The following is a 20,386-nucleotide window of genomic DNA, read 5'->3' on the forward strand; positions in this document are numbered from 1 at the left end:
ATGAATCAACTGCGATGACGATACGCAAATATATAGCAAATAATAACACAGTTTGTTTTGCTGAGCACAAAGCTCTTACTGATTTTGAACACAAACCTTCCAATCAGTAGAGATAGGGTTTATTAATAGATTCTGGATTTAATGTATCACATCCATACACATACTATGTAAAAAAAAATCATTTCACCATTGAGTTTCACAAACATGTTACTAAAGCTAAAACTTTATTTCAAATCTCAAACCTGATGTCATCATTTCCTCAACATACTTTCACATGACTTACTTACCAATTAAGCTAACACTAGTGAAGTTCTTTTTGAATAATACTAACGACTCATTGCATTTTGTGACAAGTTTCAAAACCCCTTGTCTTTCAGGTATGTAAAAAGCCTGAACTATTCTGGTTAAAGCATGTCACAAACATACTGTTACAGAAAACTCAAGAGCAGGCCAAGAGCTCATAAGAATGAGTGTGTTTATAATCACATGATGACGCTTCTTTGGTTATAACCAGAACTCCTGCACTGAATGAAAAGCAGCAACAGTAAATATGTCCATGATTAAATCTAATTTCCCGACCAGAATAAACCACAGCCTCACAACTGTTTTCTTATATACTCTTCTTTGTCAAAACACTCCACACACACGGCCCCTAAAAACAGTAACTGATATCATGCTTACATTTTGTTCATGTAAAACATTAGACTTCCCCCACCTGCATCACACATTGCGTACTGCTGCTTAAAGCTTTCTGGAAAAGTTTTAGCTTGAGCTATTTCCTTGTGCTGCTGAATAATACGACAGGTTTAATTCTGGCCATCAGTCACACAAACAACCATTTCTGGTTTTAATCAGGGTTCAGTTCTCTGTGATGCACACGCGCTCACGATCAGGAGGTGGGTGGCTCACCTACTTCCTAACAAAAAGTGTTCAGAATCTAGTTTGATGCTGTTTTTGTTTGGAAAACAGATGTAAACAGAGATATTAGTGTAGAAGGCTGAAGGCCAAAGACTGATTCTGGACCTTTTAAGACATGGTTTAGGAATAACTAAAGAAATGTACTGGAGCGATAATCTAAACTTTGGTTAGGGGCTTGATCATACTATATCTAGCTCCGTCAGCTTTGTTCTAAATTTACACCAAGACAACCTTCTCAATCAAACAAGAAGCAAGTTTGTTATCAAAGCCATCTGCAGCAGAAAACGAAGAGCAGCTTGCTGGCAATCTTGGATTATATCATTCAATCACATCATTAACAGGTTTACCAAAACTCACTAATTTCAAGCAACTGCATTTAATTTGCTTTAAATTACCAAAGTGTATATATGCAGATGTTTATAGTTGTGAGGCCAGCTAAAACTACGGGCTACAGATTCATATTGACATAAATCTAATAAGTCTAAGAGGAGTTTTGAGGGCAATTTCAATACTTGAAGAGGTGGACCTCATTACCTAGGAGATAGATCACATGGAAACGCTTATGAGGAAGTTATATGGAAAAAATGAGGGGAAAAAGAAATGAAGATTTCACTGACAGGACAAGATGGGTAGAGGGCTGCATTGTGCCTAAAAACTAAGTGAGACAAGAAGAGCCAAAATATATACAAATATTTACCTATTTTAATGCATCTTATTCCAATGAAATGCACGTAGCTCAGCATTTAAAACATTTACTATCACTGATCTTAGTGCTAATATTTCTTTAAATTTCATTGATTATATACAGTGCGTATTTCTTTACTCCAAACAAACAATATGTGAATATCTTCCTCATTGAGACAACATATTAATGTCACATCATGAGACTCCCAACCCAGTGTTCCGTAGATTCAAAAAGGTGATTTAAAGCCGGTTTGGTGACAGAATGGACCCGTCCACTGTCACTATCCAGGATGGAACTCGAGGAAAGAGATGAAGAGTTCCACGTGTTGCTGCTACTCTGTATCCGAGCCCAGGAAGCAGCCAAACATCCCCGGGATAGTGGGATGGATGTGAGTCAAAACACGTCCTCACCTGCTGGTCAACACCCATAACCCTCTCTGCAAATGCTTGCAAGAAACTGAGCAGGACACAACTAACTGTGATGACTTGTCTCCAAATGACAGGCCAGACTCTAAAGAGAAGGGAGGTGAAATGGATGTGGCATCCCAGAGCAGCTGGTATCCAAAGGGAAGATCAACAAGATGCTGTAGCTCCACAGCATCATGTAGATCGAAAGAAGTTGGGCAAACCTATCAAAAAACAAATAGGAACAAATATCTCATAAATGTGTATGGGACCTCTGCACTGATAGTTTATTTCCACAGCTCATTCTGAGATGCCAGATGATCACCATCCAAATTTAATTTTCCATCCTTTACTCCTGCTTTTTTAACATCCAAGAATGTGCATTATGTAACTGCCAACATTTTTTATGTAACCTACTCCTGTTATTCCTTTTACTCAACAGTCAAGACACAACATAAAATGTCAGAGAGTGTTGGGCTCTGAAGAAGAATTAAGATATGGGAGAAAATGTGATGTTTTCCACTATGGAGAAAAAAAGAAACAATATTATTTAAATGTCGTGTAACTAATGAATGTTGCAGAGCTGTGTGTCCTCACACAAGGAACTGAGAAGTTAGCATGAAGATACAGAAACGAATTCAGAAGACAAATGGAATGTTAATTTAGTTTTAATTGTAAAGGAGATGGAACATATATACATCAACTATACAGGATGTTGATGAGACCATACCTGAACCATTGGCAGCTTGGGAAGGACATATTTGTATTTGAGGAACTGTACAGATTGCTCACAAGGTTGATTTCCAGGAAGAAATACTTGTCCAATGTAGAAAGATGAGTGGATACTGAAAGAATGTCCAGTGTCAGAAGAATGTGACAGTGTAAAACATTCTGGGAGAACTTGACATTCTAGTGGGAGGAAACTAGAATAACGGGTATAGCTTCAACAGAAAGGGATGCTCACTTAAGCCTGAAATGAGGAACAATATTTTCCTTCAGCAGATTGTGAATATTTGGAATTCTCTGACCTGAGAGCTGTGGAGGCTGGGTTATAAAATATTTTCCGGACTGAGGTAGATACTTGGAGTAAAAGAAAATCAAGAATTATAAGAATCAGACAGGAAATTGAGGTGAAGGCCGACTGTCAAATAGGTGTGTAATGACAGAACAAGTTGAAGTGGACTTGCAGCTAATTGCAGTCCCTATCATTTATGTTCTCACGTGATACAGCTACTCATTGGGGGCCTACTTCATTGTTGTACCGTTCAATAAATCCCCAGGACTAGAGAGTTAATAAAAATTCAGACCAAAGAATGAAGACCAAATATTGTAGGATATGAGAAAACCTCCCAAATTTGCTCATTAACACTGAGCCATATTTTAAATTTATGCATTACACTTTTTAGACTACCAATTTTTATCCAGCATTAAGTCCTTTTCGGCATCAAAAAGTCCAAACACTGTTTACTTTTGACTGCTTGGGTACGGTGCAACATATAAAGCAATAATGGTGATAAAATACACAAGAACAAAAGTGCTTGAATTCCGACAGTCACTGTAAACTCATCACATTTTTTTTTAAACGGCTAGGATGAGAAGGCGAGGCTGAGCTGAGTTGTCCATAGCAGACATCCCACCTCTCCCGGAAGTTCCGGGAGTCTCCCGCAAATTAATAGTGGCTCCCTGATGCCCGCAAATTATATACAATGTCCCAGAAATCAATTTTTTTGAGAGCGCGTGAGAGAGCTAGAGCGACCACGAGAGAGAGAGAGCGAGAGAGACCATGAGAGAGAGCGAGCGCGCACCATGGCAAAGTGTTCCAAAAAAAGAAAATATAAAACGTACGTCACCCCAGACTACACTAAAGTATACTCCTACCTAATAGGGGTCAAAAATAACAACAGTGTTGCTTGCTGCACTGTTTGCAACAGTGACTTTTCTATTGCCCATGGTGGGTTAAAATGTAAAAGACATGTTGAGGTGAGTTTAACAGTTGTCATTCGTTCATTAGCATAGCTAACGTTATTTAAACTAGCCGGCTGGCTGCTAAGGAACTACTCTATTGCAGACATCCCACCTCTCCCGGAAGTTCCGGGAGTCTCCTGCATATTGATAGTGCTACCTCCCTGAAATGAGTTTTTGCAGGGTGGGATGTCTGCCATAGTTTAAAACCAATCTAGTTTACTTATAACTTAACTTTACAAAATTCCCTTCCTCATTATCATGATCTTTTAATAAAGAAATGGTGATGTGTTCATCTGCTTACTAGTTAACAAACTAGCTACAAGTAGCAGAGCCTTCTTTTTTGACCACCTCCATTGGTTTGTACTGTTCAGTCAAAACTGTTCTGAAAGGGAGAGTAAATTTTAAGATTGTGAATTCTCTCTGCAACCCTTTGAAAAGTAGAGATCTCACTAATATTTATGCAAGAAATATTTTACAGATGCAAATTAATGAGACGTGGTTTGTAACTTTGAATCTTTCAAGATTCAAGATCGTTTAATGTTATTTCCAGGACACAAGTGTAAAGGAGAACCAAATAATCGTTACTCCGGATCCTATGAAGCCCCAAAAAGGCAGAATAAGGTAACAAAAATCAATAAATATAAATACATACATAGATAGCTTTAATACATAGAAGTATTTCCATAAAGTGATGCTAGGTGCAGGAGTGTCTGTACATAAGGTGACTCTGACAGGAGTGACTCTGACATAAAGCATTGGAGGTGGAGTTGTGGATGGTTGGGTTGGTGGATAGAGGAGCTGATCAGCCTTACTGCTTGGGAAAAGTAACTGTTTTAGAATCTAGTCGTCCTAGTGTGGCCGCTACATAGACTCCTCCCTAATGGGAGTGGGACAGACAGTCCATGAGCAGGCTGGGTGAGATCTTTCATGATATTACTGGTCCTTTTCCAGCACCTTTCTGTATACATTTCCTTAGTGGTAGGTAAAACATCAGCTACTTCATAAACGTGTGTTCTAAACTTTAATGGAAAATACTCCACTCTCAGTCTACATTTTAGGTGTTTCGTTTTGTACTCTATTCTAATTCAGTGCTCTGTGCAAAGAAATGACAGGGTGCTTGAAGCAGCCAACATTTGATTGAGGATCTGAGTGTGCAATTAAAAGTTAAGAGGCGAAAAACACAAATGTGCTGATAAGCAACAATGGCCTAACCTAAGTAACATTACTAACACACAAAATCATTATTTGAATATATTAATGGAACAATCCCATGAGAATCATAACACTAGCTTTGTACTACATAAATAATATCATTGGAATTTACTCCACAAATATAAAAAATATTTGTGTTTTATGTTCTAGTATTCCCAGGGACTTCACCAAAACAATTTGTCAAATTTACATTGGAACAAATTAAAAGCCTATTAATGAGTTGGATTTATTGGTAATGTCTTAAAATGGGAAGCAGGGAAGTAGAGAGGGACAGATAAGGAATTGTAGCACTCTGGTTAATGACTGAATACACTGCACAATATGACAGATGTGCATTAGTCCAAATCTGAAGGAAATCAGTCTTCTCATAGTACTCATAGTAGACAGAAGAGAAAGTCAGGAAAGTGGCTTGAAAAGTCAGTTCAAAACACTTCTGGACTAATTGCATGTCAGCAAACAGCACCTGGCAAGAGTAATACATGGGGAAGAGTTTTGGATGAGCTCCAGGTTCTGAAGTGTGCAAAATGAGGAATTCACTTCTCCAGTGCATGCCAAACCTGGATAAGATCCACATGCAGAAGGGCTGAAGTAAGGGTATAGATGGGCAACATTACAGAGATGGAAGTAGGCAACCTTTGTGACAGAGACGTTATAAGAGCAGGAGCTCACTTGAAGCTCACACAGTTGTGGGCAACTTAGTTCTGCCTCAGACAGTAGTCAAGAACACGCATATAATCAATGGTTAGGTAACAACAAGCACCTAAAGATCTGCCATTAGTATTTGACTGGAAAAAATTACTCATCCATGTTGGACCAACAATTTGACAACTCAGAGTTTGGTGGCTGAGCTAAGAAGGCTTACAGTACAGCGAGGCTGATGTAGAAACCTAAACTAGCAAGATCGGTCTTTCAGAAGAGAGCTTGGGTATAATAAAGGAGACATCCACATGGATCATTTTTAATAGCTTAACATCTGCATTGTTTTAAAAGCAATCAATTCTTACTTCATGTAAATTGTGGCCCCAACCATTAGCCTGTTTTCTGCAATCATCAGTGATCAAACCTCTGCAACATGGCAGGGTTATCTTAATGATCATGTTATCATCATTGTTATTGGGTGCTACCAGCTATGCGGCTCCATCTAAATCTAATTAATTAAAGAGTTTCTGAACAATGTGCCAAATAAGAAATAGATTATAAGGTCAACAAAACTCCAGCACTCTAGATTCAACCAAAGCTCACACTTTTCCTACTTTATAGTCCACAACAGATACATGAAGGGCAGTCCTAGCTCCATTAAACCAAACAAATGCTCCTGAACTAAGAAGTTGTTGAGTTTCTATACTGAGAAGCTTGTTTACTGTGAAGTGTTTCCAAACCCTTCGGTATTTCCCGGTTGTGAGTTTCCTAAGGATGGGAAAAATTGCTGACAGTACAGAGGGCAATTCTTCCCATACTTGGCCATATCTATGACAAGCTCTTCTTGAATTTTTACTCAGCATGCTATGTAATTGATCACCCTCTGCCACTGGCTTTATTCATGTAGTGTACATATACTTTAATACAAGAATTTGTTTTAATTACATTTTTGACTTTGGACTTTCAGTGCTAATTTCAGTTTTGTTTACATAATTCTTCTTGTTTGTACGGAAAAATAAGATCTTCAATAAAACTTTTGAAAGGTCACATCCTAAATTAACCAGATGACAAACTGGAAGCAAATAAAACCAAAGAAATTAAGGACCATTTGACCACAATAGATTCCATAGTCTGCAGAGAAAGTAGCCAACTTTGAAAATTACTTGAGAGGCTGCATCATGCATCAAGTCCCATTTTTAACAATAGGATAAGCACAGTTTGAAATTATCTCCAATATAAACAGGGAATTAATGTTTAAGCTGGCACTTTACAGGGCTATCAACAATTAGAGAAGAAACTAAGGGGCTGGAAGTGGGAAATGGGGAGTAAATTAAGAAATCAAAGGTGTAAAGGGACTTGGGAATCCTCCTGCTGGATTCCCTAAAGGTTAACTTGCAGGCTGGGTCAGTGGTAAGGAAGGCAAATGCAATGTTAGTATTCATTTCGAGAGGACTAGAATATAAAAACAAGGATGTGATGCTGAGGCTTCATAAGGGATTGGTCAGACCACACATGGAGTATTGTAAGCAGTTTGTGGCCCCTTATCTAGGAAAGGATGTCTGGCATTGGAGAGATCCAGAGGAGGTTCATGAGAATTATCTCAGGAATGAAAGGATTAACATGTGAGGAGGTTTGATGACTCTGGGCCTGTACTTGCTGGTGTTTAGAAGAATGAAGGAGGATCTCGTTGAAACCTATTGAAAGTTGAAGGTCTTAGACAGAGTGGTTGTGGAGAAGATGTTTCCTATTGTGCTGGAGTCTAGGACCAGAGGGCGCAGCCTCAGAATAGAAGGACATCCCTAAAGAACAGAGATGAGAACGAATATCTTTAGCCAGAGGGTGGTGAATCTGTTAAATTCATATCCACAGGTGGCTGTGGAGGCAAAGTCACTGGATACATTTAAAGCAAAGGTTGATAGGTTCTTGATTAGTAAGAGCATCAAAAGTTATGGGGAGAAGGCAGGAGAATGGGGTTGAGAGGGATAATAAGTCAGTCAGGTGGAATGGCAGAACAGACTCAATGGGAAGAATGGCCTCATTTTGATTGTTATGGTCTTATGGAAGATACCTAGCAGCGATATAAAGTAATTGTAATGATAATAAGAAGCAGTAGCCAAACGATTGGGAGGTACCTCTATCACTGTAGATGTGTGGTGTAGAGTACAGTATACTGAATGGTTACATCATGGCTGGGTATGGAAACACCAACGCCCTTAATCGCAAAAGCCCACAGAAAGCGGCGGATACAGACCAGCCCATCATGGGTAAAGCCCTCCCCACCAGTGAGCTGACCTATAAGGAGCAATGTCACAGGAATCCATCATCAAGAATCCCCACTACCTAGGCATGCTCCCTTCTTGCTGCTGCCGTCAGGAAGAAGGTCGAGGCACCTCAGGACCCACACCACTAGGTTCAGGAGCAGGTATTACCCCTCAACCATCAGACTTGTGAACCAGAGGGGATAACTTCACTCGCCTCATTACTGAGCTGTTCCCATTGAATTGGACTGACTTTTAAGGACTCTTCATCTCATGTTCTCGATATTTATTGCTTATTTATGTATTATTATTTCTTTTTTTCTCTTTCTTTTGTATTTTCACAGTTTGGAGGGTTTTTTTTTTGCGTGTTGGCTGTTGTCCGTCCTGTTGTGTGTGGTCTTTCATCATGTTTCTTGTATTTACAGCTATTGCCCACAAGAAAATGAATCTCAGGGTTGTGTATGGTGACACATATGTACTTCTGATAATAAATTTACTTTGAACACTAGCAAAATACCCTGAGCTAGAGGGGAATTAGAGGTCGTGTCACCAGTAAGTCTCTATACCATAAATTATCCTCATTGAACTAGTCCCACAACCTATAAGCTCACTTTCAAGGACTCTCCATCTCGTTTTCTCTTTAATTATTTATTATTATTATTATTTCTTCCTTTTTGTATTAGCACAATTTGTTGTCTTTTGCATACTGGTTGAATGCCCAAGTTGGTGCGGTATTTCATTGAATATATTATGGATTTATTGGGAATGCCCGCGAAAAAAGGAATCTCGGAATTGTATATGGTGACATACATGTACTTTGATCATAAATACATTTTGAACTTTGAACTGGAGAGGAAGTTCAGGACCCCCAATGCCTTAATAGGCGTCAACAAGTGAAGCATCACATGCCCACCGACCTCCAGAACCGCAGTAAATGCAAAATGAGTTTTTTTTTACATTTGCATTGAAACGGGTCTCCCAGAGACCGCGCGAAATGAAATCGATCATTGGGAATGTCTGAAGTTCTTTTTCGGAGTTAGTGGTCTAATGGCTGCACGTCTCAGCCTTTACCTAACCGCTTACTCCGGGCTTGAGGGAAGGAGTGAAAAATGGGACCTCTGTTATTGGCTCAGGATCTGAACGCCGCAAATCTGTGGCATATCACACATCCTGCAACCCAGGGATGCAATGAAAGTGGCGATCAGAGAATCCCGCCCGCCCCACCACCTCCCGTCTCCAGAGGATGTCAATGAGAAATCTTCTTTCATCTGCAACACAGATCTTTCTCATACTTATTCACGAGCTTCCAACACCACCCATGGGGATGCAATCAGGAATGCCACCTACGTATAGGAAACAATATTTCGGATTGAATACAAAGCTTTATTCTGCCCTTAAACTCAGAAGGACGATTCGATATGTATGAATGATGTATATCTGAAGAGAGACACAAGCACTGTCAAAATCTACACCGGCGGCATGCAATAGGGACGATAAGCAATGCCGCTTCTTGGTAATGGCTATTCTGAAACATATCAAATCATTCACTCAGAGTAATGGTACATCTCATCGCTGCCAATGTCAAGCCCTCTCTCTGTGAGAAACCGTGGATTTTGGAAGTGAATGAATGTAGACCTCACCACTCACTCGGCAAAAGCAACAGAGAGGAGAAAAAACTGTGGGTGGCAATTAAAGATCTGGAAATAAAGCGAAGCTCACTCACCTTCTCCTGCTCTGTCAGCTCGGCCACTCTGCGCTGCTCCCGATGTCTCTTCCCTCTCCGGCTCTGCTCAGCATTAAATCAGTACAGGGAAAGGAGAAGATGGCGACTCTGGGCTGAGTGAGGGGGAAGATTGAAAAAGCTCTGCGGCTTTGAAAGAAAACCGAACCAGCGAATAATGAGAAAGAAAGGAGGAGACTGCGAGTCTCTCCTCCCTCACACACACACACTCACACACACACACACACACTCACAGGGAGAGCAGCGCCTTTGCTGGTCTCGCTTGGGACAGCACTGCTACTACTGGGCATTTTCAAATCTCTGCTCATTCTCTTCTCCAGGCATTAAACCAAAGGAAAGACCGAGATCGGGAAGGTGAGAAATGAGATCACTCAGGAGCTAATCGCAGTACCAGGGTGATATCGTAACCCTCTGTGATATGCCACCAGAGATACTTTCAGATTTATATCGATGTACGGTGGAGAGCAATCTGACAGATTGCTGCACAACCTGCTAGGGTGTGCAGGATTTTGCAAGAGGCTGCTTTCGGTTATAGGCTCAGCTGGCTCCATCGCGGGCACCACCTTCCCTACCATCTAGAAAAGTACAGCACAGGAACAGGCCCCTCAAGCTAACTAAATTAGTAATCAAGTGTCCTATTATACCAATCCTTTCTGTCTACACAATGTCCGTACCCTTCTATTTCCTGCCCATTCATGTGCCGAGCTCTCTTGAACGCCCCTGTCATATTTCCCTCCGTCACCACGCTAGACAGCGTGTCAGACACCCTGATTGAGTGGTGCCACAACAACCTCTCACTCAGTATCAGAATAAGGAGCTGGTTATTGACTTCAGGAAGGGGAAGGTGGGTCCACAATGGTGAATCAACGGGGATATGATTGGGTGCTTTTAATTCATGGGTATTAACATATCCGATGATCAGTCCAGGGCCCGGCATGTAGATGAAATCACAAGGAAGACAGACCAGAATGTTGCTTTCTTAAAGGGTTAAGGAGGATTGGAATGCCACAAACAAACTCTACTGTAGGAAGTATCCTGGCACTTATCCTTGTAAACGGAACAAGTGCTACACACGCCCTTACACTTCCTCCCTCACCACCATTCAGGGCCCCAGACAGTCCTTCCAGGTGAGGCATCACTTCACCTGTGAGTCGGCTGGGGTGATATACTGTGTCCGGTGCTCCCGATGTGGCCTTCTATATATTGGCGAGACCCGACACAGACTGGGAGATTTTTTTCGCTGAAAACCTAAGCTCTGTCCGCCAGAGAAAGCGGGATATCCCAGTGGCCACACATTTTAATTCCACGTCCCATTCCATTCTGGTATGTCTATCCACGGCCTCCTCTACTGTAAAGATGAAGCCACACTCAGGTTGGAGGAACAACACCTTATGTTCCGTCTGGGTAGCCTCCAACCTGATGGCATGAACATTGACTTCTCTAACTTCCGCTAAGGCCCCACCTCCCCCTCGTACCCCATCCGTTATTTATTTATATACACACACTCTTTTTCTCCCTCTGTCCCTCTCACTATACCCCTTGCCTATCCTCTGGGCTTTCCCCCCTCCCCCTTTTAGAAACATAGAAACATAGAAAATAGGTGCAGGAGTAGGCCATTCGGCCCTTAGAGCCTGCACCGCCATTTATTATGATCATGGCTGATCATCCAACTCAGAACCCCGCCCCAGCCTTCCCTCCATACCCCCTGATCCCCGTAGCCACAAGGGCCATATCTAACTCCCTCTTAAATATAGCCAATGAACTGGCCTCAACTGTTTCCTGTGGCAGAGAATTCCACAGATTCACCACTCTCTGTGTGAAGAAGTTTTTCCTAATCTCGGTCCTAAAAGGCTTCCCCTTTATCCTCAAACTGTGACCCCTTGTTCTGGACTTTCCCAACATCGGGAACAATCTTCCTGCATCTAGCCTGTCCAATCCCTTTAGGATTTTATACGTTTCAATCAGATCCCCCCTCAATCTTCTAAATTCCAACGAGTACAAGCCCAGTTCATCCAGTCTTTCTTCATATGAAAGTCCTGCCATCCCAGGAATCAATCTGGTGAACCTTCTTTGTACTCCCTCTATGGCAAGGATGTCTTTCCTCAGATTAGGGGACCAAAACTGCACACAATACTCCAGGTGTGGTCTCACCAAGGCCTTGTACAACTGCAGTAGTACCTCCCTGCTCCTGTACTCGAATCTTCTCGCTATAAATGCCAGCATACCATTCGCCTTTTTCACCGCCTGCTGTACCTGCATGCCCACTTTCAATGACTGGTGTATAATGACACCCAGGTCTCGTTGCACCTCCCCTTTTCCTAATCGGCCACCACTCAGATAACAATCCGTTTTCCTATTTTTGCCACCAAAGTGGATAATTTCACATTTATCCACATTAAATTGCATCTGCCATGAATTTGCCCACTCAGCCAACCTATCCAAGTCACTCTGCATCCTCTTAGCATCCTCCTCACAGCTAACACTGCCACCCAGCTTCGTGTCATCCGCAAACTTGGAGATGCTGCATTTAATTCCCTCATCCAAGTCATTAATATATATTGTAAACAACTGAGGTCCCAGCACTGAGCCTTGCGGTACCCCACTAGTCACCGCCTGCCATTCTGAAAAGGTCCCGTTTATTCCCACTCTTTGCTTCCTGTCTGCTAACCAATTCTCCATCCACATCAATACCTTACCCCCAATACCGTGTGCTTTAAGTTTGCACACTAATCTCCTGTGTGGGACCTTGTCAAACGCCTTTTGAAAATCCAAATATACCACATCCACTGGTTCTCCCCTATCCACTCTACTAGTTACATCCTCAAAAAATTCTATGAGATTCGTCAGACATGATTTTCCTTTCACAAATCCATGCTGACTTTGTCCCTGGGCCTCCTGTCCCATGATCCTCTCATTTCCCTTTTGCCAATCAACTGTCCAGCTCTTGGCTCCATCCCTCCCCCTCCTGTCTTCTCCTATCATTTCGGATCTCCCCCTCCCACTTTCAAATCTCTTACTAGCTCTTCTTTCAGTTAGTCCTGATGAAGGGTCTCGGCCCGAAACGTTGACTGTACCTCTTCCTAGAGATGCTGCCTGGCCTGCTGCATTCACCAGCAACTTTAATGTGTGTTGCTTGTAGGAAGTATCTTGGTTGGTTGTATCGTGGTCTGGTACAGCATTTCGAATGTGCAAGAAGCCTCAGAGAGTAATGAAATCTGTCGGTACATCACAGGCCCTTCCCTCCTCACCATCGGTGGTATATATATAGGGTGCTGCCTCAAGAATGCAACATCTGTTATCAAGGATCCCCCACTATCTTGGCCATGTCATCTTCTTGCTTAGGTAGGATTTATAGAAGCCTGATATCCCACACCACCAGGTTCAAGAACAACTACTTCCCTTCAACCATCTCCACAACCCTAATCACTACTTCAGAATCACAACACTTTGACCTATAATATACTTAGTGTTTTATTTGTTCTAATAGTGTTCTTTCTTATAAGAATTGTGCATAATTTATACTTCTTGCTCGTGAATGTTGCATACCTGATGCTTTTGGCCTTCGATGTTACTGCGAGGAAAGTTTTCATTTCACCTGTACAAACCAGATGTGTACTTCTGTATATACTTTATACTTTATTGTTGCCAAACAATTGGTACTAGAACATGCAATCATCACGGCGATATTTGATTCTGCGCTTCACACTCCCTGGATTACAAATCGAAAGTAAACATTAAAAATATTAAAAATAGTAAAATTAGTAAATATTAAAAATTTAAATTATAAATCATAAATAGAAAATAGAAAAATGCAAAGTAAGGTATGAATCAAAAAAACCAAGAGGCAGGTCCGGATATTTGGAGGGTACGGTCCAGATCCGGGTCAGGATCCGTTCAGCAGTCTTATCACAGTTGGAAAGAAGCTGTTCCCAAATCTGGCCGTACAAGTCTTCAAGCTCCTGAGCCTTCTCCCGGAGGGAAGAGGGACGAAAAGTGTGTTGGCTGGGTGGGTCGTGTCCTTGATTATCCTGGCAGCACTGTTCCAACAGTGTGCGGTGTAAAGTGAGTCCACGGACAGAAGATTGGTTTGTGTGATGTGCTGTGCCGTGTTCACGATCTTCTGCAGTCTCTTTTGGTCTTGGACAGGACAACTTCCATATCAGGTTGTGATGCGTCCTAGAAGAATGCTTTCTACGGTGCATCTATAAAAATTAGTGAGGGTTTTAGGGGACAAGCCAAATTTCTTTAGTTTTCTCAGGAAGTAAAGGTGCTGGTGGGCCTTCTTGGCTGTGAACTCTGCTTGGTTGGACCAAGTCAGGTCATTTGTGATATTGACCCCAAGGAATTTAAAGCTTTTGACCTGTTCCACTTGCGCACCACCGATGTAAATTGGGTCATGCAGTCCGCTACTCCTTCTGAAGTCAACAACCAATTCCTTCGTCTTGCTGACGTTGAGGGATAGATTATTATCTTCGTACCATGCCACCAGGTTCTTAACTTCCTCTCTGTACTCAAACTCATCATTACCCGAGATACAGCCCACAATTGTTGTGTCATCAGCAAACTTATATATTGAGTTTGATGGAAACTTGGCTACACAATCATGGGTGTACAGTGAGTACAGCAGGGGGCTGAGTACATAGCCTTGGGGGGCACCGGTGCTCAGAGTGATTGTAGAGGAGAGCTTGTCCCCTATTTTTACAGCCTGGGTCCTGTCTGTGAGGAAGTTGAAGATCCAGCTGCAGATCTGAGTGCTAAGGCCCAGGTTCCTGAGCTTAGGAATCAGTTTATTTGGAATCCAAACAACAGGAATTCTGCAGATGCTGGAAATTCAAGCAACACACATCAAAGTTGCTGGTTAACGCAGCAGGCCAAGCAGCATCTGTAGGAAGAGGTGCAGTCGACGTTTCAGGCCGAGACCCTTCGTCAGGACTAACTGAAGGAAGAGTGAGTAAGGGATTTGAAAATTGGAGGGGGAGGGGGAGATCCAAAATGATAGGAGAAGACAGGAGGGGGAAGGATAGAGCCAAGAGCTGGACAGGTGATAGGCAAAAGGGGATACGAGAGTATCATGGGACAGGAGGTCCGGGAAGAAAGACAAGGGGGGGGGAACCCAGAGGATGGACAAGAGGTATATTCAGAGGGACAGAGGGAGAAAAAGGAGAGTGAGAGAAAGAATGTGTGCATAAAAATAAGTAACAGATGGGGTACGAGGGGGAGGTGGGGCCTTAGCGGAAGTTAGAGAAGTCGATGTTCATGTCATCAGGTTGGAGGCTACCCAGACAAGTGCTACACATGCCCTTACACTTCCTCCCTTAGCGCCATTCAAGGCCCCAAACAGTCCTTCCAGGTGAGGCAATACTTCACCTGTGAGTCGACTGGGGTGATATACTGCGTCTTGTGCTCCCGATGTGGCCTTTTATATATTGGCGAGACCCGACGCAGACTGGGAGACCGCTTTGCTGAACATCTACACTCTGTCCGCCAGAGAAAGCAGGATCTCCCAGTGGCTACATATTTTAATTCCACATCCCATTCCCATTCTGACATGTCTATCCACGGCTTCCTCTACTGTAAAGATGAAGCCACACTCAGGTTGGAGGAACTGGATACCTCCTCTTATTTACCCCTCGATCGTGACCCCACTAAGGAGCACCAGGCTTTTGTCTCCCACACCATCACCGACTTTATCCGCTCAGGGGATCTCCCATCCATTGCTACCAACCTTATAGTTCCCACACCCCGCACTTCCCGTTTCTACCTCCTACCCAAGATCCACAAACCTGCCTGTCCTGGCCGACCTATTGTCTCAGCTTGCTCCTGCCCCACCGAACTCGTTTCTGCATACCTCGACACTGTTTTATCACCCCTTGTTCAATCCCTTCCGACCTATGTTCGTGACACTTCTCACGCTCTTAAACTTTTCGATGATTTTAAGTTCCCTGGCCCCCACTGCTTTATTTTCACCATGGATGTCCAGTCCTTATATGCTTCCATCCCCCATCAGGAAGGTCTCAAAGCTCTACGCTTCTTTTTGGATTCCAGACCTAATCAGTTCCCCTCTACCACCACTCTGCTCCGTCTAGCGGAATTAGTCCTTACTCTTAATAATTTCTCCTTTTGCTCCTCCCATTTCCTCCAAACTAAAGGTGTAGCTATGGGCACCCGTATGGGTCCTAGCTATGCCTGCCTTTTTGTTGGGTTTGTGGAACAATCTATGTTCCGTGCCTATTCTGGTATCTGTCCCCCACTTTTCCTTCGCTACATCGACGACTGCATTGGCGCTGCTTCCTGCACGCATGCAGAACTCGTTGACTTTATTAACTTTGCCTCCAACTTTCACCCTGCCCTCAAGTTTACCTGGTCCATTTCCGACACCTCCCTCCCCTTTCTAGATCTTTCTGTCTCTGTCTCTGGAGACAGCTTATCCACTGATGTCTACTATAAGCCTACTGACTCTCACAGCTATCTGGACTATTCCTCTTCTCACCCTGTCTCTTGCAAAAACACCATCCCCTTCTCGCAATTCCTCCGTCTCCGCCGCATCTGCTCTCAGGATGAGGCTTTTCATTCTAGGACAAGGGAGATGTCTTCCTTTTTTAAAGAAAGGGGCTTCCCTTCCTCCACTATCAACTCTGCTCTTAAACGCATCTCCCCCATTTCACGTACATCTGCTCTCACTCCATCCTCCCACCACCCCACTAGGAATAGGGTTCCCCTGGTTCTCACCTACCACCCCACCAGCCTCCGGGTCCAACATATTATTCTCCGTAACTTCCGCCACCTCCAACGGGATCCCACCACTAAGCACATCTTTCCCTCCACCCCTCTCTCTGCATTCCGCAGGGATCGCTCCCTACACAACTCCCTTGTCCATTCGTCCCCCCCATCCCTCCCCACTGATCTCCCTCCTGGCACTTATCCGTGTAAGCGGAACAAGTGCTACACTTGCCCTTACACTTCCTCCCTTACCACCATTCAGGGCCCCAAACAGTCCTTCCAGGTGAGGCATCACTTCACCTGTGAGTCGACTGGGGTGATATACTGCGTCCGGTGCTCCCGATGTGGCCTTTTATATATTGGTGAGACCCGACGCAGACTGGGAGACCGCTTTGCTGAACATCTACGCTCTGTCCGCCAGAGAAAGCAGGATCTCCCAGTGGCCACACATTTTAATTCCACATCCCATTCCCATTCTGACATGTCTATCCACGTCCTCCTCTACTGTAAAGATGAAGCCACACTCAGGTTGGAGGAACAACACCTTATATTCCGTCTGGGTAGCCTCCAACCTGATGGCATGAACATTGACTTCTCTAACTTCCGCTAAGGCCCCACCTCCCCCTCGTACCCCATCTGTTACTCATTTTTATGCACACATTCTTTCTCTCACTCTCCTTTTTCTCCCTCTGTCCCTCTGAATATACCTCTTGCCCATCCTCTGGGTCACCCCCCCCCGTCTTTCTTCCCGGACCTCCTGTCCCATGATCCTCTCGTATCCCCTTTTGCCTATCACCTGTCCAGCTCTCGGCTCTATCCCTCCCCCTCCTGTCTTCTCCTATCATTTTGCATCTCCCCCTCCCCCTCCAGCTTTCAAATCCCTTACTCACTCTTCCTTCAGTTAGTCCTGATGAAGGGTCTCGGCCTGAAACTTCGAAACTTTGATGTATGTTGCTTGAATTTCCAGCATCTGCAGAATTCCTGTTGTTTAAGATTAAACAGTTAATGGTTCTAATAAAACAACAATTAACCAATTAAGGTGCTGTAGAAACCTCGGCACCCAGTGCTCTCTGGCTCCCCACACAGCCCAGGAGAGCTCATTACAATACACAAAATCTAACTCCAACAATGTATAATCTACCCTTTTGCTTTAGTGTATTGTTTAGTCATCTTTGAAACCTGATTCAGAATCTAGTTGTTGAAATTACTGTCTTATTTTGCTGCCTGCCTGAAGTATTTTATATGAAATTCATTTAAGTCAGATACTGTAGATTAACAAACAGGCTAATGAGAAAGAGAAAAACCTGTTTCACTACAGTGAGACAGATTTGGCTTTATTGCTTTTAAAATTATAAATGTGCTGCTTTTTTTTGGAACAAAGGGGTTTATCTGAGTAAAACTACTTTCAATTCTGAAGGTTGTTTTGAAAATACATCACCATTTCGAATTCTCTTCAGTCAATTCAAAAGAATTTATTGTGCCATTACAAATAAGGACTTTAAACTCTTCCCTGCCTGCTGTGCAACGTGATACATAAACAAGGTTTTAGCTGTCTAGTTGTTTCGGTCCCCTGTAATAATGAAAAAAAGCCACGTCCATGGCTCCAATTTTTCAAACCTCCTCAACCAAAAGCCATTAAATTGAAAGTCTAGCTGTTTCAGCTGTGAGATCCAACACATTTCCATCCATGAACCTTGATAGCTCTCAGACTGGGAAAAGTGGCCTAGTATGGAAACTCCAGTACACAAATGCACAGGAGACTACAGAGAGTGGTGGACTCAAACTATCATCAGGTTTTTGAAGTGACCTGGAAAACCTTAGACTATATTCTTTCTCTCTCTCTCTCTCTCTCTCTCTCTCCTGATCTTGCGCTCTTGTCACTGTTTATTTTGCTGTTTATATTGCACAAGGGTAAGTTATAACTAATCTATGCTAATTTAAGTTTATATTATGTTTGTACTCACCTTGTGATGTATTGTGCTGCTGCTGCAAAAAGCTAATTTCCATAGAGTTTGTATTTTGCTTACGTTTACCTATCACTGCAATAAAGTTGAACTCGAACTTGAACTTAACGGTTTTGACAGCTTCTGAGCCTGACGGTGAGGCCCACGTGACGTCAAAGCCACTTGGGAACTTGATTGGCCACTAGTACTGAGACAAACCTTGCTTTGTCCCACAGGGATCCATTCTGAGACCTTAGCCATTTGTAATACGGATGGATGGGTTATTAAGTTTGAAGATGACATTACAATTGGTGGCCCTGTGGATAGCATAGAAGGTTGCCAACAGATACAGTGGGATATAATCAGTTGTAGATATGGGCAGCTGTATTTTAATCTGGGCAAGTGTGAAGTGTTGCACTTTGGAAGATGAAATGTAAAGAGAAAGTACACAGGAAATGGTAGGGTCATGAACAGTGTTGATGTACGTGGAAATATTGGAATCCAATTCCATAGCTCGCTGAAACAGGTCGTACATTAATAGGGTGGTAAAGAAAACATATGGCATACTTGGCTTTTATTTATTGAGTCATTGTGTTCTAGAGCCAGGAAGTTATGTTGCAGCTTTGTTAAAACTGTGGTTAGGCCACATCTAAATTGCCTTCAACTCTGGTCACCCCAGAGGAGGATATCAAGGCCAAGAGGAGTGCAGGAGAGGTTTTCCGGGATGCTGCCTGGATTGGAAGGCATGTAAGGAGAAGTTGGATAAACTATGGCTGTCTTCGTTGGAGCAGTGGAGGTTGAGAGGAGACCTCACAGCAGTTTATAAAATGATGACAGGCATTGATAGAGCCAGTATCTTTCTCCCAGGGTCCAAATGTCTAATACTAGAGGGCTTACACTTAATGTGAGAGGAGAAAGTTAAAAGGTATGTGTGAAGCAAGTATTTTTTTACGTAAGAGTGTAGTGAGTGCCTGGAATGTATTGCCAGAGGTGGTGGCATAGAGAGATATGATAGAGGTATTTAATTAGTTCTTAGATGCTGTTGATGTATGAATATGCAGAGAATACAGGAATGTGGGCCATTTACAGGCCGAAGGGATAAGGTCTCATTAGCCTAATTAGTTTTGGCACATCATCATGAGCTGAAGGGTCTTTTCCTGCTTTGTACTGTTCTATATTCTATGTTCCGTGTTCCGTGTTCCGTGTTCTGAGGGGTCAGCCAGTAAACTCAACCACCCCATCCACCCCCAACACAAACACACACACACACACTCACACACACACACACACACACACACACACACACACACACACACACACACACACACACACACACACCCCTACCTGCCTGCCTACTAAAGGAGCATAGCAAGTCTCACCAATATCATTAAGGAACTCAAAGGGCCAAATTATCAGGAGAGATTGCAGAAAAATGTTCTGCACTTCTTTGAGTTTAGAAAGTGTAGGAATAATCGAATAGAAATGTTTAAAATGATAAAGGAACCTGTTGGAGTAGACACCACATTGTTTGTTGTGGAATCCAGAACAAGTGGCCACAATTTTCAAACTGGAACTGGGGCATTTGGAATATGAATAAAGAAACAGATACCACTTGAGAAGGGTAGTGAAATCTGGAATTCCCTCCTGTGAAATGGAGTTGAAGTACAGCTTTGACACCATCTCAGGAAGGAGAAAGAGAGTTAATCATTCTGGTCAAAAATAAGGTCTTTAATTCTGCTTACCTTTACACAATGCTGCACTTTCAGTCCAGAGTTTCCACCACTTTCAGTTTTTATCTCAGATTTCCATCATCTGCAGTATATTTTGATTTTGAAATACCATTCAGTAGCATCAATTGGGAAGAGATTGAGATAGTGAATGATCATATATCTCACTGAATA

General features: G+C 42.8%; 1 protein-coding gene across 1 annotated transcript in view; it reads right to left on the reverse strand.

The window, feature by feature from the left end:
* cdc42se2 (CDC42 small effector 2) overlaps positions 1–9,946 on the reverse strand; it is a 193,511-nt gene extending 183,565 nt beyond the window's left edge. Inside the window, exon 1 of the mRNA XM_063068943.1 lies at positions 9,805–9,946. The gene's annotated coding sequence lies outside the window, so the exon portion shown is untranslated. The remainder of the gene's footprint in view (positions 1–9,804) is intronic.
* Between the last annotated feature and the right edge of the window lie 10,440 nt (positions 9,947–20,386).

The sequence above is a fragment of the Mobula hypostoma genome, chromosome 16 (genome assembly GCF_963921235.1).
Source record: "Mobula hypostoma chromosome 16, sMobHyp1.1, whole genome shotgun sequence".
Taxonomy (NCBI): domain Eukaryota; kingdom Metazoa; phylum Chordata; class Chondrichthyes; order Myliobatiformes; family Myliobatidae; genus Mobula; species Mobula hypostoma.